Source organism: Mesoplodon mirus (assembly GCF_964341445.2).
Source record: "Mesoplodon mirus genome assembly, chromosome: 17".
Taxonomy (NCBI): domain Eukaryota; kingdom Metazoa; phylum Chordata; class Mammalia; order Artiodactyla; family Ziphiidae; genus Mesoplodon; species Mesoplodon mirus.
In genome coordinates, this window is record NC_138993.1 from 73729759 (window position 1) to 73751959 (window position 22201).

Sequence of the window (22201 nt, forward strand, 5' to 3'; positions counted from 1 at the left end):
GTGTTAGGAAACTTACATTTTTCTAGATAAAAGACACAGGAGTTTACTGCCTGATCATCTTCGGCAGACAACAGCTAAGCTCTCTGACAACTTGCTAGCAGACCGATTCTGTGAAATCACTGACTTGGTGTGACTGTCGGCATAGCCTCACCATATAAAAGTCACTGCCGGGCTTCCCTGTTGGCGCAGTGGTTGAGAATCCGCCTGCCGATGCAGGGGACACGGGTTCGTGCCCCGGTCCGGGAAGATCCCACATGCCGCGGAGCGGGCTGGGCCCGTGAGCCATGGCCGCTGAGCCTGCACGTCCGGAGCCCGTGCTCCATGACGGGAGAGGCCACAACAGTGAGAGGCCCACGTACCGCAAAAAAAAAAAAAAAGTCACTGCCTTGCGGGTGGCATTTTTTAAAAATACTGTAAAACATCGCTAGTTGCAGGAAGGTCAGGCTGATTCAATCCTTTCACAGAAAAGCCTGTTCTGTTAAAAGATCACATGAAAAGAAAAGCACCTTCATTCCATTCTCACCCCTTGGCTCTCGGGTGGCAGGGAGAGGCTTAGTGCATCTGTTAAGTGCTTCACAGAATAGCGTGGAAGTGACTGTCAGAGGCACACTGCTGGTCTGAATGCAGATTGTGGCTGGAATGGCTTAACAAGAATTCATTGACCTTTGCTGCCAAAAGTGTTCATTCATTACCCTTCATTTTCTTAGAAGACCCATTTTCACATAGCTTGCTATTAAATATGCTCTGTCTGCATTTCCTTTATGATTTTGTTATTTTTGTTAATAGTATTTAGTTGGTATACATGTACTTGTTCGTTCATTCATTCATTCACCTTCATTGAATTTTGACAGTGTTCCAAGTTCTGTGTTTAGATGCCAGGGAATAAGGAGGCATGGTTTCTGCCTGTTAGGAATTTCACAGTTCAGCGGGGAAGAAAGATGAGCAGATGAATCGTTACAGTAGAGTGTGATGAGTTTCTTGATAGGGTGCTATGACAATGCTGAGAAGGGATATTAAGATTAGACCAGGTGTCAGGGAAAGTTACACTGAACAGATGATACCTGAGTTGAGAACTGAAGGATGAAGAGTTGCTAGCCATGTGAAGAAGCAGATAATCGATGGGGTTCAAGGTGGTGGAGTGGCCAAAGGAAGACCAGAAGGGTCAGACCATTTAGAATATATCCCGCCCAAGAAGTCACCCTCAGTCCACCTTCTCACAATGGCCTGCTAACTGGTTTCCTTGACTCCAGTTTCCCTACAGCTTATCCTGCACTCCACGAGCAATTTAAGATCTCAAGGCTCTGTTTTCATCTAATTCTTTCCCTCAGGGATGGAAGATAAATGTTATTCTAACAGCTAAGATCTCCCCCAACCATCGGCCCATGTCTCTTTCTAACCTGTCTCCTCCTATTCTCACGTATGAATTATATTCATCACTGATGCTGGTTCCTTGACTGCCCTTATTTCTATTTTTTCCTCACATTCAATTAACCTAAACCTTGCATCAGAGAATGTAGAGATAATTAAATATGTCAATTCTTTACCCTCTTCCTAGCTAAAATTTTGGCTGTGTCTGTACCCAACCCCTAGTTCCATCCCTTTTGTTTCAGGGAAAAGACATATTTTCTCCTTCATCTTCCTGACCTTTTCTATCTGTGCTCCCTATGGATTTGTTGTTCTCTCTCTCTCTCTCCCTCTCTCTGTGTTTTACTAGGTGAGTTCATCCATATCTGTGGCTTCAATTACTACTCAATGACTGATGAATCCAGAAGCAACGTCTGGCTAAGACTTACCACCCAAGATCCGAATCTGCAGCTGCGACTGCCCACTAGACCCACAACCTTATTCTAGGAAACACTGAGACTGGAATTAGTCCTACTCTTCAGCTTGAAGGAAATCATTTTAATTACGTGGAAATCGATTCATCAACTTTTATTCATACAATAATAAATGGTTGGGCTTCCCTGGTGGCTCAGTGGTTAAGAATCTGCCTGCCAACACAGGGGACAGGGGTTTGAGCCCTTGTCTGGGAAGATCCCACATGCCGCAGAGCAACTAAGCCCATGCGCCACAACTACTGAGCCTGCACTCTACAGCCCACGAGCCACAACTACTGAGCCTATGTGCCACAACTAATGAAGCCCACGTGCCTAGAGCCTGTGCTCCACAACAAGAGAAGCCAATGCAATGGGAAGCCCACGCACCGCGACGAAGAGTAGAGCCCACTCGCCGCAACTAGAGAAAGCCCGTGAGCATCAACAAAGACCCAGCACAGCCAAAAATAAATAAATAAAATTTATAAATTTATAAATAAATAAATAACTGGTTATCAATGCCAGTGGAGTCCTGAGATCCAAGAGTATGTGCTGTACATGCTTTTCAATCTCATGGAATCCTCATGACAGCTCTGTGGTGGTGTGATTGTTATCTTCACTTGACAGGTAAGTCATTAGTATTTGAGAGGTAAAGTTATAATTTCCTCCAGGCCAAATGGCTCCTACTTAACAAATCCAGTTACAAACAGAGGTCTAAGTATACTTCAAAATACTTGCTTTTAAATACCTCATATACAGCTTTCAAATAGAAATGCTTTTTTTTTTTTAAAGCATTGTGCAGTAACCTGTGTTCATCTCATTCATCTCATCTCGTTACAACGGGTAAATATGTTGTTTATTTGCCTGTGTTGCCAACTAGAACCTAGAAGGCAAGGAACATGAGAAGAAGCTCTCAAATTAAGTGTGTTCACACAGTGAATGGCAGATCCAGGAATTAAATTCAAACATAGTAGTGCATGTTATATCACATAGTGAAACGGACAGCACAGGCTACCAAAGTGAAATCGTAAAAATCAGACTCTTGCTTCTGAATATGTATTTCAAATTTTAGTAAAGTTTGAAGACTGTCTACAATATTGATATTAAACTATTATTTACTGTAGTTTTACTAAACTCATATAGAAGCAGGAACTAGTAATTCTCAAAGTCACTAATTAAGCTTGCCTTTCTCTTTTTAGTATTATTCTAAAATGAGCATCCTTAGGAATTATTCTCTTTTCATACATTATGAAGCTACCACTCATTCGTGATCTGTTATCTGTGATGACAAAATGAACTATTACTGCAGTTTCTTTTTTTCCCTAGAATGAGAGCTTATTGCTGAGACAGTTCCCACAAACAGGCAGATAACACAGGCTTCAAATGACAGAAAGAGCAAAACCCAACATATAAAATGCCTTACAAACTTAAGCAAAGAAAGATAGTTTTTTCCTGAATAATCAGAAGGTCATGAAAAGAAACAGTATTTTGTTGATTGCTTAAGGTCAATCTAGAGACATGGGATTTTATCCTTGTGGACAGAGATCTCTACCCTGATCCTATGAACTCTCTCACCGGGTCGTAGTAAAAAAACGTCTTATGCCATGTTGTTGACAAATCAAAAAAAACACACAAAAAATCTCTAAAGAAGTAATGCTAAATGACAGAGTAAACAGGAAGAAGATAAAATGATTAAAGTTGAATAAACTCTTGAGGTGATGGATGTTTAAGTCATTTATGGAAAAGTTCCTAGTTCTTTTCAAAGACCAATACAAAGTGGTACGATTTCTCAATTTTTCCCCAGAAGTGATAGACTTAAGAAACATAGGTAGTAGCAAATATAAGCTTTCATCAGTATTTGTTCCCAAAGAAAGCATTGTTAAAATTCCCTAATTGAGAGTCCCTGGGTGACTTCACTCTTGGTTGGTAATTCAGACTGCCACAGGCCAATAGCTCCTGACAGACAGCTTCTGCTGTTGAAGGAGTGACGCCTGCTACAGAGCTGGACATCTGACAGGTTCTCACAAACACATTTCAGTACAGCTTCATAGTTAACTCTCTGGCTTTGTCTAAATACACTGTGTAACCAAATCATCCTTAGATATAAGGTTCTGTGCTCCTGACTCTCCTTCTCATTTTAAAGTCATGTCTCCCTGTCTTGACTGTGGATCACGTGGTCTCACTCTGCTGTATGCAATACCGTGTTAGCAATTTGAAATGTGATTTAAGGAGAGGTGATAAAATCTTCCTTGAAAGCTGTTCTTGAGTCTCTTCTCAGAAATATTGACTTTAGATACTGATTGATAAATAAGAAAGTCCCAGTGTCCTGTCTGAAGTAGTTTGGGACCTAGAACTGAAAGAAAATTTGTGACAAGTGTTGTAGTATGCACTTAGGTAACAATTGACTGAAATATATCTTTCTAAAACCCTTATCACACCAAATTAAATATGAAATGTAAGCATTCAATTTCACAAAAGCTCAAGTTTTTCCTTTTAAAAATTATCTCTAATAATTTATTATGACTGAATATCCAAAATGTCAGTCATGATGATATGCCCTTGGAATCTCTAATACTTACATTTAGAAAACAATTATCTGCTCAACAGTTATGGTCTTTAGAAAAAATGTGAGCCCTCGCATATAAAATAATTATCCCACAAAGCCTGTACACCTTAGGTTAGTGATTATTATGTTTTAAAGACGTTTGATTCATTTGGGAATCTGATTAATGGGATAAACCTATCCTTAGAAAGGTTCTCCTTTGAATTCCTACATTTTTTTAAAGTCAAGCTCCATGGGCTAATCAGTGTTTAAACCATTATCTCCCCATCCTTTGGTCATTCAGTTGTGGTTCTGCTAAGCAGCCATTGCTCTTCCCAGCCATGGAGAGCCATCCTTTAAGAGGTCTCTCTTTACTGCCTCAGAATAAAGAAAGCTGACTCAAGTCTGGAGGTATCTCTCTGTAGCCTGCATGACAACATTACAACAAAAGGCCATCCTAAAATATAGAGTACACAGTCAATTTCTAGCCTAGAAAGATGAATTCTTTTGAGAAGTTCAAACTAGCCTTGCCATTAGCTACTAGTACAGTTAATAACAGGATTTATTCACATTTAGCTCATCAAAGCAAAATGGTGACTACTATTTATTGAGAACCATTTATGTTATGAGTGCTTCATATATATCATCTGGGATTTCCAAGACATTCCATCAGAGTAGTTGGTATCATACCTATTTCATAGATGGGGAGCTAGGCTCTGAAAGGTCTAAGTAACTCACTCAAAATCACAGTTAGGGCTTCCCTGGTGGCACAGTGGTTGAGAGTCCGCTTGCCGATGCAGGGGACACGGGTTCGTGCTCCAGTCTGGGAAGATCCCACATGCCGCGGAGCGGCTGGGCCCGTGAGCCATGGCCGCTGAGCCTGTGCGTCCGGAGCCTGTGCTCCGCAATGGGAGAGGCCACAGCAGTGAGAGGCCCGTGTACCACAAAAAAAAAAAAAAAAAAATCACAGTTAGTAACTGGTTGAGATAGGATTTACTCCCAGGACCATGATGTTACAAAGGCCAATCTCAAAAGCATCCTGATAACTTGACAGTATTTGAGAGGTGGCTAAATGGTTGTCTTAGGCAGGCTGGAATGGCTGGAAAATAAACGATCCTCTTTTATTCCTAACCAGATTTATTGTGCCACTTGGTTTACAGTCCCTTCTAGTGCAGTCATGGAGGCTGGCAAGTCCGAAATCTACAGAGCAGGCCAGCAGGATAGAAACTCAAGGAAAAGTTAATGTTTCAGTCTTAAATCCAAAGGCAGTCTGGAGACAGAATTCTTTCTTCCCTAGGGGACCTCAGCCTTTTCTCATAAGACCTTTAACTGGATGAAGCCTACCCAGATTTTGAAGAATAATCTGCTTTATTCAAAGTCAACTGATTTAATGTTAATTTCATTCAAAAACTACCTTCACAGTAACATCTAGACTGCTGTTTAACAAAGAACTTTGTACCATGGTCTAGCCACGTTGACATGTAAAATTAACCACCAAAATGATCATTAGACAGGAATGTAATAAAGTGTCAAGTATCTGATCGGTGATTGACAGTTTCAGGGCCTTTCTGAGGTTCCATGAGTTTGTTATTCTACCCATGAGGCCACATGCAGGTGATGTGAATGATTACAACCAAGCCAGGAGACGTGTCCTCAAGGAGTTCACCATCAAATAAAAGAATCACCAGGAACATCGAAAAATCCCATTAAAGATGAAGTTCATGAAGTGGCTTTCTTGATTCTTATAAATAGATGGTGGAAACTTGCCAATGTGTTTTGGTCTTGACCTCTTCCCTGAGCCCACAGTGGCTGACCAGTTCTCAGGATAAGGAAGCAGAGATCAGAAAGTTCAATATCATTAGTCAACAGGACTGGGCCTGAACTGAGATGTATTATCTGACTCCTAGTCCTTTTCCTGCTGTCTTGGCTTCTGCTTCTGCTTTATCAGTCCAGTGCAGTTGGGTTAACTGAATGATTCTGGGCGTGAAATCAAAATTTGTGTATGTCTGCCCTGGACTTCTAGCTGAATCCAGAGCTATTTAAACATTCTTGACCAAATAGTGACCCTCTTGTTTTAGGCTGTGTGCTTTTATTGCATGTTCAGTTTCAGGAGAAGAGCATGGGGAGTGGATAGTGAGGAAGGAAGAACTTGCGAAGGGAAGGTCGACTGTACAGACTCTGGTGTGATGGATGCTGCCATCAGAGGACCTTCATGTCCATGATCTAACCTTGACCTGTGGTGCTCCCATGGAAGAGGGTTTTGCTTGTTGCTTGGGACCCCTTGATGAAACCCAAACCTGGGAGTAACCCTGCATGCATTTCAAGTATCAAGTCAGTTTTCAGCAAATATGATTAATATGCTCCCCCATCCTGGCCTGATCCAAAATTATTCTTCCAAGAAATCTCAGCCCAATGGCTGGAAAATAAATGATCCTCTTTTATTCCCAACCAGTGTTATTGTGTCACTTGGTTTACAGTCCCTTCTTCTTGTTAAAGATCCCAAATCATGACCTGAAGAACAGCAACAAAATTGTATTAGTAAGACTTTTAATAAACATTTTAAATTGACTTTTAAAATAAGACATTAAAAATCAAGCCAGTCTTCTGAAAAATAAATCAGCCCCCAGCACCTTAGTGTTTCCAATGTAAAGATAAGATTTCAAAAACCAACTTACTTAAAAATCCGAACAGAAACTTCACACCTGCAGATCATCTTAGAAATGTGCAAAATGCAGACACATTTTTAACAAATATAGAAATAACATCCACACATTAGAAATAGAAACTGAGAAACATGAAATCTTACAAACTTGCAATAAACTTTAGAGATGAAAAAATTATATGGCCCCCAGAAGAACAGATCAGTGACTTTTTATCATTCTAATGCTAAGATGAGAAGACATTTACTATCTTTACTAGCACATTAATTTTTACATGAAGACATTTCAAAAATCCCTTGACTGAAAATATAAATTTAAAACATTAAAGATTTTTCTTAGGAAGGAGGTTTTGCTTTTGCAAAACTCGAATGGTGAGATTAATTGCATTAATTTCATGATATTATCCTATTTTATACTAACCTGCTCCTAACCTCTAACCTCATAACCATCATGGCGATTATAAGAGAATTTTTGAGCACCAAAGTGTAGTTAGCAAGAAATAATTAGAAAGCAATATATGATCAAGTATTAAGTAGTGTGTTAAAGTCTCTGAATGCAGCATCCATTTAGTTGAAGAGAGGACAGTGGGAACAACCAGGGGGAAATCATGGTAAATTCAGAATCTTCACAAAGGAAATGAAGTGTGCATTGGATTCAACTGGCATATATAGATACAGCAACAAACTTCGTGTTTATTAGGCTTTCAGTAAATAACAAGTGGAAAAAATGTTTTTTCAGTTTTTCAAAGTCATATATGTATTCTATGGTTTGGTAATGCTAACCTAAGGATTAATACTAAGATCACTCAAATAAAATTTAAGGGAAAGCAGTAAATAATTTTCAGTACTTCTTCATTAGCCAGAAACTTTAAAACACCAGCTAGCCAGCAAGTCCAATCTGTTATTACCCAGATGTCCTTTACCTTGATCCCATTTTTCATCCCCCTTGTCTTTGCCATAGTTCACCCTGAGGCTGGCCCACCATACAGCTCCAGTGGGCAGTATTCTCCCATGTTCCAGTGGGTGGTGCCCTTGGACTCCCTTGAGTGGAGCCCCCGGGGCAATCTTGGGGCACTGATTCTCATCCTTATCATTCCTTTCTGGGGCTCTTGCTCCTTTTTTATCTGGTCACCTCCTTTCTGATGTTTTTCCATTCAAATCCACCTCCTAAACTGACACAATAATTATTTTCTAAAATTCGAATCTGACTGTTCTAATTCCTTATGTCACTCGTTCCTTCCTTCATTTATTGATTCATCAAAAAAGTACCAAATTCCCCAATACTCACAGTTTTTTATAAGAACTAATGTACCTCTCAAAATTTTAAACTGCACGTGGTAGCTTTTTTACTTCATTTCAACAAATATTTGATTATTATGTATAGGAACCATAGCCGATCCAGGAACACTCAGAACCTTCTTGATGGGACCACCCCACCTCTCCAGATGCCCAGCTGTTCTTCACCTGGTAGGTGAAGAATTTTCACTTTTTAAGAATTTGCAGCTATTTCCTTTAAGCTGCTAGGCTGTTTTCTGACTCACGGCTTTAACATCTGCTATTACTTCTGCCTGAAGTTTCTTTTCTGTCTTTTCATCCTTCATGACCCACTAAAACGTCTACGAAGCCAAACTGCAGGAGGGCAGGGGTTCTTTTCCTTAAAAATTTTTTTTATTAAAATTTTTTAAATTTATTTTTGTTTTTAATTAGATTTTTAAATTTTTTATTTATTATTTTTAATTTTTTAGTTGAAAAAAAATTTTTAAGAAGTTCTTGTTCTTTGTTCCCTGAGATATTAAAAGCACCTGGAACAGTGCTTGGCATATAGTAGACACTCAATGAATCTTTGTTGAGAGAGAAACCTTCAAGATGGCAGAGGAGTAAGACATGGAGATCACCTTCCTCCCCACAAATACATCAGAAATACATCTATATGTGGAACAACTCCTACAGAACACCTACTGAATGCTGGCAGAAGACCTCAGACCTCCCAAAAGGCAAGAAACTCCCCACATACCTGGGTAGGGCAAAAGAAAAAAGGAAAACAGAGAAAAGAATAGGGCTGGGACCTGCACCAGTGTGAGGGAGCTGTGAAGGAGGAAAGGTTTCCACACACTAGGAAGGCCCTTCATAGATGGAGACTTGTGGGTGGCAGAGGGAGGAGCTTCGGAGCCACGGAAGAGAGCACAGAAACAGGGGTGTGGAGGGAAAAGCGGAGAGATTCCCACACAGAAGGTCAGTGCCGACCAGCACTCACCAGCCCAGGAGGCTTGTCTGCTCACCTGCTGGGGGTGTAGGGGCTGGGAGCTGAGGCTCAGGCTTTGGAGGTCAGACACCAGGGAGAGGACTGGGGTTGGCTGCGTGAACACAGCCTGAAGGGGGTTAGTGCGCCACAGCTAGCTGGGATGGAGTCCAGGAAAAAGTCTGGACCTGCCTAAGAGGCAAGAGAACATTGTTTCGGGGTGCACGAGGAGAGGGGATTCTGAGCACTGCCTAAACGAGCTCCAGACATGGGTGCAAGCCACAGCTAACAGTATGGACACCAGAGACAGGCATGAAACGCTAAGGCTGCTGCTGCAGCCACCAAGAAGCCTATGTGCAAGCACAGGTCACTATCCACACCTGCCCTCCTGGGAGCCTGTGCAGCCCACCACTGCCAGGTCCCGCAATCCAGGGACAACTTCCCCAGAAGAACACACGGCGCGCCTCAGGCTGATGCAACATCACACCAGCATCTACCACCGCAGGGTCATGCCGCATTCCATACCCCTCCCTCTCCCTGGCCTGAGTGAGCCAGAGCCCCTTAATCAACTGCTCCTTTAACCCTGTCCTGTCTGAGTGAAGAAAAGATGCCCTCAGGCGACCTACATGCAGAGGCGGGGCCAAATCCAAAGCTGAACCCCAGGAGCTGTGCAAACAAAGAAGAGAAAGGGAAATCTCTCCCAGCAGCCTCAGGAGCAGTGGATTAAGTCTCCACAATCAACTCGATGTACCCTGCATCTGTGGAATACCTAAATAGACAACGAATCATCCCAAAATTGACACGGTGGACTCTGGGAGCAACTGTAGACTTGGGGTTTGCTTTCTGCATCTAATTTGTTTCTGGTTTTATGTTTATCTTAGTTTAGTATTTATAGTTTATTATCATTGGTAGATATGTTTATTCATTTGATTGCTCTCTTCCTTTTTTTAATATATAGATATATATATTTTTTCCTTTTTCTCTTTTTGTGAATGTGTATGTGTATGCTTCTTTGTGTGATTTTGTCCATATAGCTTTGCTTTTACCATTGGTCCTAGGGTTCTGTCTGATCATTTTGTTTTGTTTTGTTTTTTTGGTATAGTTTTTAGCACTTGTTATCATTGGTGGATTTGTATTATGCTTTGGTTGCTCTCTTCTTTCTATTACATTTTAATTTTTTTATTTTTAATAATTTTTGTTATTTTAATAACTATTTTCTTTCTTTCTCTTTCTTTCCTTCTTTCTTTCTTTCTTTCTTTTTTTCTTTCTTTCCTTCTTTCTTTTTTTCTTTCTTTCTTTCTCTCTTTCTACCTTCTCTACTGAGCCGTGTGGCTGACAGGGTCTTGGTGCTCCGGCCAGGTGACAGGACACTGCCTCTGAGGTGGGAGACTGAGTTCAGGACATTGGTCCACCAGAGACCTTCCAGCTCCACATAGTATCAAATGGCAAAAGCTCTCCCAGAGATCTCCATCACAATACTAAGACCCAGCTCCTCTCAATGACCAGCAAGCTACAGTGCTGGACACCCCATGCCAAACAACTAGCAAGACAGGAACACAACCACACCCATTAGCAGATAGGCTGCCTAAAATCATAATAAGGTCACAGACACCACAAAACACACCACCAGACGTGGTCCTGGCCACCAGAAAGACAAGATCCAGCCTCGTCCACAGAACACAGGCACCAGTCCTCTCCACCAGGAAGCGTACAAAACCCACTGAACCAACTTTAGCCACTGGGGTCAGACACCAAAAACAATGGGAAATACGAACCTGCAGCCTGCGAAAAGGAGACCCCAACACAGTAAGCTAAGCAAAATGAGAAGACAGAGAAAAACACAGCAGATGAAGGAGCAAGGTAAAAAACCACCAGACTAAACAAATGAAGAGGAAATAGGCAATCTACCTGAAAAAGAATTCAGAGTAATGATAGTAAAGATGATCCAAAATCCTGAAAATAGAATGGAGAAAATACAAGAAACGTTTAAGAAGGAACTAGAAGAACTAAACAGCAAACAAACAGTGATGAGCAACAAAAAAAATAAAATTAAAAATTCCCTGGAAGGAATCAATATCAGAATAACTGAGGCAGAAGAACAGATAAGTGACCTGGAAGTTAAAATAGTGCAAATAACTACCACAGAGCAGAATAAAGAAAAAAGAATGAAAAGAATTGAGGACAGTCTCAGAGACTTCTGGGACAATATTAAAAGCACCAACATTCAAATTATAGGGGTCCCAGAAGAAGAAGAGAAAAAGAAAGGGACTGAGAAAATATTTGAAGAGATTATAGTTGAAAACTTCCCTAATGTGGGAAAGGAAATAGTCAATCAAGCCAGGAAGCACAGATAGTCCCATACAGGATAAATCCAAGGAGAACCATACCAAGACACGTATTAATCTAACTATCAAAAATTAAATACAAAGAAAAAATATTAAAAGCAGCAAGGGAAAAACAACAAATACCATACAAGGGAATCCCCATAAGGTTAACAGCTGATATTTCAGCAGAAACTCTACAAGCCGGAGGGAGTAGAAGGACATAATTAAAGTGATGAAAGGGAAAAACCTACAACCAAGATTGCTCTACCCATCTAGGATCTCATTCAGATTCAACAGAGAAATTTAAACCTTTACAGAAAAGCAAAAGCTAAGAGAATTCAGCACCACTAAACCAGCTTTACAACAAATGCTAAAGGAACTTCTCTAGGCAGGAAACACAAGAGAAGGAAAAGACCCTCAAACAATTAAGAAAATGGTAATAGGAACATACATATTGATAACTATCTTAAATGTAAATGGATGAAATACTCCCACCAAAAGACACAGACTGGCTGAATGGATAAAAAAACAAGACCTGTATATATGCTGTCTACAAGAGACCCACTTCAGACCTAGGGACACTTACAGACTGAAAATGAGGGGATGGAAAATGATATTCCAAGCAAATGGAAATCAAAAGAAAGCTGGAGTAGCAATTCTCATATCAGACAAAATACACTTTAAAATAAAGACTATTACAAGTGACAAAGAAGTACACTACATAATGATCAAGGGATCAATCCAAGAAAAAGATATAACAATTATAAATATTTATGCACCCAACATAGGAGCACATCAATACATAAGGCAAATGCTAACAGCCATAAAAGGGGAAAATGACAGTAACACAATCATAGTAAGGGATTTTAACACCCCACATTCACCAATGGACTGATCATCCAAACTTAAAATAGGTAAGGAAACACAAGCTTTAAATGATGCATTAATCAAGATGGACTTAATTCATATTTATAGGACATTCCATCCAAAAACAACAGAATACACTTTCTTCTCAAGTGCTCATGGAACATTCTCCAGGACAGATCATATCTTGGGTCACAAATCAAGCCTTGGTAAATTTAAGAAAATTGAAATCTTATCCAGTATCTTTTCTGACCACAATGCTATGAGACTAGATAACAATTCCAGGAAAAAATCTGTAAAAAATAGAAACACATGGAGGCTAAACAATACACTACTAAATAACCAAGAGATCACTGAAGATATCAAAGAGGAAATCAAAAAATACCTAGAAACACGACAGTGAAAACACAATGACAAAAAACCGATGTGATGCAGCAAAAGCAGTTCTAAGAGGGACGTTTATAGCAATACAATCCTACCTCAAGAAACAAACATCTCAAATAAACAACCAAAACTTACACCAAAAGCAATTAGAGAAAGAAGAACAAAAAACCCCCAAAGTTAGCAAAGGAAAGAAATCATAAAGATCTGATCAGAAATAAATGAAAAAGAAATGAAGGAAACAATAGCAAAGATCAATAAAACTAAAAGCTGGTTCTTTGAGAAGATCAACAAAATTGATAAACCATTAGCCAGACTCATCACGAAAAAAAGGGGAAAGACTCAAATCAATAGAATTAAAAATGAAAAAGAAGTAACAACTGACACTGCAGAAATACAAATGAGAGATTACTACAAGCAACTATATGCCAATAAAATGGACAACCTGGAAGAAATGTACAAATGTACAGATTCTGAGACTGAACCAGGAAGAAATGGAAAATATAAAGAGACCAATCACAAGCACTGAAATTGAGACCGTGATTAAAAATCTTCCAACAAACAACAGCCCAGGACCAGATGGCTTCACAGGCGAATTCTATCAAACATTTAGAGAAGAGCTAACACCTATCCTTCTCAAACTCCTCCAAAATATAGCAGAGGGAGGAACACTCCCAAGTCATTCTACGAGGCTACCATCACCCTGATACCAAAACCAGACAAAAATGTCACAAAGAAAGAAAACTACAGACCAATATCACTGATGAACATAGATGCAAAAATTCTCAACAAAATACTAGCAAAGAGACTCCAACAGCACATTAAATGGATCATCCATCGTGATCAACTGGGGTTTCTCCCAGGAATGCAAGGATTCCTCAATATGCACAAATCAATCAATCTGATAAACCATATTAACAAATTGAAGGAGAAAAACCATATGATAATCTCAATAGATGCAGAAAAAGCTTTCTACAAAATTCAACACCCATTTATGATAAAAAAAAAAACCTCCAGAAAGTAGGCATTGAGAGAACTTACCTCAACATAATAAAGGCCATATATGACAAACCCACAGCCAACATCATTCTCAATGGTAAAAAACTGAAACCATTTCCTCTAAGATCAGGAGCAAGACAAGGTTTTCCACGCTCACCACTATTATTCAACATAGTTTTGGAATTCTCAGCCACAGCAATCAGAGAAGAAAAAGAAATAAAAGGAATCCAAATCGGAAAAGAAGAAGTAAAACTGTCACTCTTTTCAGATGACATGATACTATACATAGAGAATCTTAAAGATGCTACCAGAAAACTACTAGAGCTAATCAATGAATTTGCTAAAGTAGCAGGATACAAAATTAATGCACAGGAAGCTCTTACAGTCCTATACACTACTGATGAAAAATCTGAAAGAGAAATTACGGAAACACTCCCATTTACCATAGCAACCAAAAGAATAACATACCTAGGAATAAGCCTACCTAAGGAGACAAAAGACCTGTATGCAGAAAATTATAAGACTCTGATGAAAGAAATTAAAGATGATACAAACAGATGGAGAGATATACCATGTGCTTGGATTGGAAGAATCAACATTGTGAAAATGACTATACTACCCAAAGCAATCTACAGATTCAATTCAATCCCTATCAAACTACCAATGGAATTTTTCACAGAACTAGAACAAAAATTTCACAATTTGTATGGAAGCACAAAAGACTTCGAATAGCCAAAGCAATCTTGAGAAAGAAAAATGGAGCTGGAGGAATCAGGCTCCTGGACTTCTGAATATACTACAAAGCTACAGTCATCAAGACAGTATGCTACTGGCAAAAAAAACAGAAATATAGATCAATGGAACAAGATAGAAAACCCAGAGATAAACCCATGCACATATGGTCACCTTATCTTTGATGAAGGAGGCAAGAATATACAATGGAGAAAAGACAACCTCTTCAATAAGTGGTGCTGGGAAAACTGGACAGCTACATGTAAAAGAATGAAATTAGAACACTTCCTAACACCATACACAAAAATAAACTCCAAATGGTTTAAATACCTAAATGTAAGGTCAGACACTATCAAACTCTTAGAGGAAAACAGTGGCAGAACACACTATGATGTAAATCACAGCAAGATCCAATTGACCCACCTGCTAGAGAAATGGAAATAAAATCAAAAAGAAACAAATGGGACCGAGTGAAGCTTAAAAGCTTTTGCACAGCAAAGGAAACCATAAACAAGAGGAAAGACTACCCTTATAATGGGAGAAAATATTTGCAGCTGACAAAGAATCTCCAAAATTTATAAGCAGCTCATGCAGCTCAATATAAAAAAAAAAACAAACAACCCAATCCAAAAATGGGCAGAAGACCTAGATAGACATTTCTCCATAGAAGATATACAGATTGCCAACAAACACATGAAAGGATGCTCAACATCACTAATCATTAGAGAAATGCAACTGAAAACTACAATGAGGTATCACCTCACACCAGTCAGTATGGCCATCATAAAAAGTCTATAAACAATAAATGCTGGAGAAGGTGTGGAGAAATGGGGACCCTCTGGTGCAGTTGGTGGGAATGTATATTGATACAGCCACTATGGAGAACAGTATGGAGGTTCCTTAAAAAACTAAAAATAGAAGCACCATACGACCCAGCAATCCCACTACTGGGCATATACCCTAAGAAAACCATAATTCAAAAAGAGTCATGTACCACAATGTTCATTGCAGCACTATGTACAATAGCCAGGACATGGAGGCAAGCTAAGTGTCCATTCATCGACAGATGAATGGATAAAGAAGATGTGGCACATATATACAGTGGAATATTACTGATGGAATATTACACCATGAAAAGAAATACTACAGCAATAAAAAGAAATGAAACTGAGTTATTTGCAATGAGGTGGATGGTCCTGGAGACTGCATTACAGAGTGAAGTAAGTCAGAAAGAGAAAAAACAAATACTGTATGCTAATACATATGTATGGAATCTAAAAAAAAAAAAAAAAAGAACAGTGGTTCTGAAGAACCTAGCAGCAGGACAGGAATAAAGATGCAGACATAGAGAATGGACTTGAGGACATGGGGAGGGTGAAGGGTAAGCTGGGACGAAGTGAGAGAGTGGCATGGACATATATTCACTACCAAATGTAAAATAGATCACTAGGGAAGCAGCTGCGTAGCACAGAGAGATCAGTTCAGTGCTTTGTGTCCACCTAGAGGGGTGGGATAGGGAGGGTGGGAGGGAGATGCAAGAGGGAGGAGATGTGGGGGTTTATGTATAGGTATAGCTGATTCACTTTGTTATAAAGCAGAAACTAACACACCATTGTAAAGCAATTATATTCCAATAGAGATGTAAAAAAATAAATCTTTGTTAAATGTGTGAATGAATGAATATATGAAGGAAGGCCCAGCTCATATAGCTTCTCCTGGGCAGCACTGGGAGTTTTTTAAAGCAAACACTCCAACAGCTACTGACGTTGAGGAGGTGTTTCAGGGGACACTGGGGACTTCCTGTGACAGACTTTTCCAGTGATTCCTCCAGCATCACCTGAGGAATCACTCTGGAAAGAAGAAGGAAATGGCAAACATTTGGAAATGGAGTCTGGAAAGTTGTGCCTCTCCCATACGAATTTTCCCTTCTTATGTTCACTTGATTTTACTCATCTGTGACTCAACTTCTGATGAATCACTCAAAGCATGTTTATCCTCTGTAAGTGGGATGGACACAGGTGAAATTAAATAGACACACGAGGAAAGCATGAAATGAACCTGTAAGAACAATGTCAGGAAAGGCTTAAACCCATGACACATGAAGTTCATGAGAAATGCTAGAAAAAAATACAGTTTTTTTTTCTTTGTTTGTTTGTTTGAAGCAACAAGAACAAAGAAGGCATGGGCCTTTGGGAAATATGATGTCATGTTGACCAAAAGCTGAACTGTGCGATTCCCATATGGCTTTGGTGCCTTCAACTCTGAGGACGGTCCCAAAGTGCAAAGGGTAGGGCAGCTCTGATGAGGAAAAAACAAAACGCAAGTCAGCTGCAAAGAATATGTAAACAAATCCAGTCAGTTTCAACATATCCAAATCTGTCTGTACATGAGCATTACATCTGAATGGGCTCAATAAACATGTGTAATCTCAGAGAAACTTTATAATTAAAAAAAATATGGATTCTATGAGGTTTTTTTTTTTTTGGCTGGAGAATGGCAGATAGTACAAATCTTCTGGAATTTCCAGAAACTATAGACTTTTGTGAATTGTGGCCAAAATATACAATTAACTCTTTTCAGTGGATTGTCTGTGAGTATTTAGAAAAGAATCTGGTGATTGTGCATTCACTAAAAACATGTCAAGCTATACCCAAGTAATTCAACGTTTTTTGTGAGGGTTACTAGGCACGTGTTTCAAATGTGCCAGATGCAGTCAACAGTTACTCTCAGATCATCGCAACTGTGATACAGAAATGTTGAAGGAATGGGAGATTTGGGGACTAACCCAGATTTATAACATCAGGATGCCATCTGCTGTTTAATTGTCTGAGGCTACCATGGAGTTCAGAAGTTCAACATGCCCCTGTCTTGAGATCCATCTTTCTCAAGATGTTTATTAGTAACTAAAATGAAGGCATAAAAGACAGGCAAATCTATTGTAGGAAGACAAATATATTTGAGGAATATTTGATATACTGTACTGCATGCACTGTGATGCTTGTTATTCTTTCGGAGTATCCAGGGTGCAGAATAAAGGCGTGTTTTGGGGATTCCATCCAATTAACCATGCTAGGTGACATGTGACATCTAAGATTTCTGAAACTTTGAAATACTTCCATTATGATATAGTTCTTTAGGTATTAATAAGATTTTTCCTTATATTGTGACATTTCACGGACTATATTATGATCTATAGATGAGAGACCACCTTTATGGCCATTATAACCATGACGAGCATTGCTAAACCTTTGCACACCTGTCTCTCGGCGGGCTCCACTAGATGCTGGGTAAAATTGGTTTGCCCAGTCCTGCTCTCTGGGTCTTTGTCATGTGTCACAGCCAAGCTTTGATAGGATTTTCATGAAGAGGAAGCTGACATGTACAGAAACAATACTCAAATATAGGACTCGGTAGAAACTTTTTTTTAGGGTTTACTTCTATTAGTGAAAGACATGCTATAGAACTCAGTAAGGATGCACCATGGGGTTGTAGGTTTAGGAGAAATGAAACATCAAAACAGAAGGAAAAGGAATTGACCCGACTTCTCAGAAGGACAAGAATGTGATTTTGAAGTAAAATTTCAGCCGAATGAAAAGCATATACGCTGGAATTGAGACCCAGTTCTGGAATCACCTCCTGTGAATTTGTAACCTTAGGCCTCAGCTTTCTCATCAGGTACGCAGAGAACACTGTGTAACATCATGGGAAGAATAATAACGTAACTGGTATAGCATTTGTAGAGGTTTAGAAAGTGCCGCCACATGCATTACCAACTGGATACAATAACCACATGAAGGATTATTACAAATCCCTGTTTTGCAGATGAGGATACAAATGCTTGGGGAATTTGAGGGCCTTGCCGGGAACTGTGACCAAGCTGCTCTCGTGTGTCGGCATCAGGACTGAGGCCCAGGAACACTGGGCAGCCTGGGCTTCACTCTCCAATCCCTGATCAACCACCAGCAAATCAGGTTCTTGACAAGACAGGGTGCTTCCCAAACCACCAAGCTCCTTCCTTCTGAAAAAAGGAGGTTGAGGAGGATAACATTCCTACAGCCAAGTCATTCAGTCATTTCTTTTTTTAACATCTTTATTGGAGTAGAATTGCTTTGCAATGCTGTTTTAGTTTCTGCTGTATAACAAAGTGAATCAGCTATACATATACATATATCCCCATATCTCTTCCCTCTTGTGTCTCCCTCCCACCCTCCCTATCCCACCCCTCTAGGTGGTCACAAAGCACTGAGCTGATCTCCCTGTGCTATGCGGCTGCTTCCCACTAGCTATCTATTTTACATTTGGTAGTGTATATATGTCCATGACACTCTCTCACTTCATCCCAGCTTACCCTTCCCCCTCCCCGTATCCTCAAGTCCATTCTCTATGTCTGCGTCTTTATTCCTGTCCTGCCCCTAGGTTCATCAGAAGCTTTTTTTTTTTTTTTTAGATTCCATACATATGTGTTAGCATACGGTATTTGTTTTTCTCTTTCTGACTTACTTCACTCTGGGTGACAGACTCTAGGTCCATCCTCCTCACTACAAATAACTCAATTTTGTTTCCTTTTATAGCTGAATAATATTCCATTGTATATACGTGCCACATCTTCTTTATCCATTCATCTGTCGATGGACACTTAGGTTGCTTCCATCTCCTGGCTATTGTAAATAGAGCTGCAGTGAACATTGTGGTACATGACTCTTTTTGAATTATGGTTTTCTCAGGGTATATGCCCAGTACTGGGATTGCTGGGTCATATGGTAGTTCTATTTTTAGCTTTTAAAGGAACCTCCATACTGTTCTCCATAGTGGCTGTATCAATTTACATTCCCACCAACTGTGCAAGAGGGTTCCCATTTCTCTACACCCTCTCCAGCACTTATTGTTTGTAGATTTTTTTTTGATTTAAAAAAAATTGATTTGTCTTTGGCTACATTGGGTCTTAGTTGCTGTATGAGGGCTTCTCATTGCAGTGGCTTCCCCCATTGCAGAGCACAGGCTCCAGGCACGTGGGCCTCAGCTACTCCACAGCATGTGGGATCCTCCCAGACCAGGGCTCAAACCTGCGTCCCCTGCACCGGCAGATGGATCCTCAACAACTGCGCCACCAGGGAAGTCCCTGTTTGTAGATTTTTTGATGATGGCGATACTGACTGGTGTGAAGTGATACCTCATTGTAGTTTTGATTTGCATTTCTCTAATGATTAGTGATGTTGAGCATCCTTTCATGTGTTTCTTGGCATCTGTTTGTCTTCTTTGGAGAAATGTCTATTTAGGTCTTCAGCCCATTTTTGGATTGGGTTGTTTGTTTTTTTTAATATTGAGCTGCATGAGCTGTTTATATATTTTGGAGATTAATCCTTTGTCCGTTGATTCGTTTGCAAATATTTTCTCCCATCCTGAGGGTGGTCTTTTCATCTTGTTTATGGTTTCCTTGCTGTGCAAAAGCTTTGAAGTTTCATTAGGTCCCATTTGTTTATTTTTGGTTTTATTTCCATGACTCTAGGAGGTGGATCAAAAAATATCTTGCTGTGATTTATGTCAAAGAGTGTTCTTCCTATGTTTTCCTCTAAGGGTTTTATAGTGTCAGGTCTTACATTTAGGTCTCAAATCCATTTTGAGTTTATTTTTGTCTATGGTGTTAGGGAGTGTTCTAATTTCATTCTTTTACATGGAGCTGTCCAGTTTTCCCAACACCACTTATTGAAGAGACTGTCTTTTCTCCATTGTATATCCTTGCCTCCTTTGTCATAGATTAGTTGACCATAGGTGTGTGGGTTTATCTCTGGGCTTTCTATCTTGTTTCATTGATCTATATTTCTGTTTTTGTGCCAGTACCATATTGTCTTGATTACTGTAGCTTTGTAGTATAGTCTGAATTCAGGGAGTCTGATTCCTCCAGCTCCATTTTTTCCCCTCAAGACTGCTTTGGCTATTCGGGGTCTTTTGTGTCTCCATACAAATTTTAAGATTTTTTTGTTCTAGTTCTGTAAAAAAATGCCATTGGTAATTTGATAGGGATTGCATTGAATCTGTAGATTGCTTTGGGTAGTATAGTAATTTTCACAATATTGATTCTTCCAATCCAAGAACATGGTATATCTCTCCATCTTTTGGTATCATCTTTAATATCTTTCATCAGTGTCTTGTAGTTTTCGACATACAGGTCTTTCATCTCCCTAGGTAGGTTTATTCCTAGGTATTTTATTCTTTTTGTTGCAATGGTAAATGGGAGTGTTTCCTTAATTTCTCTTTCAGATTTTTCATCATTAGTGTATAAGAATGCAAGAGATTTCTGTGCATTAATTTTGGATCCTGAAAATTTACCAAATTCATTGATTAGCTCTAGTAGTTTTCTGGTGACATCTTTAGGATTCTCTGTGTATAGTATCATGTCATCTGAAAGCAGTGACAGTTTTACTTCTTATTTTCCAGTTTGTATTCATTTTATTTCTTTTTCTTCTCTGATTGCCATAGCTCAGACTTCTAAAACTATGTTGAATACTAGTGGTGAGAGTGAACATCCTTGTCTTGTTCCTGATCTTAGAGGAAATGCTTTCAGTTTTTCACCACTGAGAATGAGGTTTGCTGTTGGTTTGTCATATATGGGCTTTATTATGTTGAAGTAGGTTTTTTCTATGCCCACTTTCTGGAGAGTTTTTATCATAAATGGGTGTTGAATTTTGTCAAAAGCTTTTTCTGCATCTATTGAGATGATCATATGGTTTTTATTCTTCAAGTTATTAGTATGGTGTATCCCACTGATTGATTTGCACATATTGAAGAATCCTTGCATCTCTGGGATAAATCTCACCCGATCATGGTGTATGATCCTTTTAATGTGTTGTTGGATTCTGTTTGCTAGTATTTTGTTGAGGATTTTTGCATCTATATTCATCAGTGATATTGGTCTGTAATTTACTTTTTTTGTGTTATCTTTGTCTGGTTTTGGTATCAGGGTGATGGTGACCTCATGGAATGAGTTGGCGAGTTTTCCTTCCTCTGCAATTTTTTTGCAACAGTTTGAGAAGGATGGGTGTTAGCTTTTCTCTAAATGTTTGATAGAATTCACCTGTGAAGCCATCTGGTCCTGGACCTTTGTTTGTTGGAAGATTTTTAATCACAGTTTCAATTTCATTACTTGTGATTGGTCTGTTCATATTTTCTATTTCTTCGTGGTTCAGTCTTGGAAGGTTATACCTTTCTAAGAATTTGTCTATTTCTTCCTGGTTGTCCATTTAATTGGCATTGAGTTGCTTGTAATTGTCTCTTAGGATGCTTTGTATTTCTGCAGTGTCTGTTGTAACTTCCTCTTTTTCATTTCTAATTTTATTGATTTGAGTCCTCTTTTCCTTTTTGTTAATGAGTCTGCCTAAAGGGTTATCAATTTTCTTTATCTCCTCAACGAACCAGTTTTTAGTTTTATTGATCTTTGCTATTGTTTTCTTTGTTTCTATTTCATTTATTTCTGCTCTGATCTTTATGATTTCTTTCCTTCTGCTAACTTTGGGTTTTGTTTATTCTTCTTTCTCTAGTTGCTTCAGGTGTAAAGTTAGATTGTTTATTTGAGATTTTCCTTGTTTCTTGAGGTAGGCTTGTATAGCTATAAACTTCCCTCTTAGAACTGCTTTTGCTGCATCCCATATG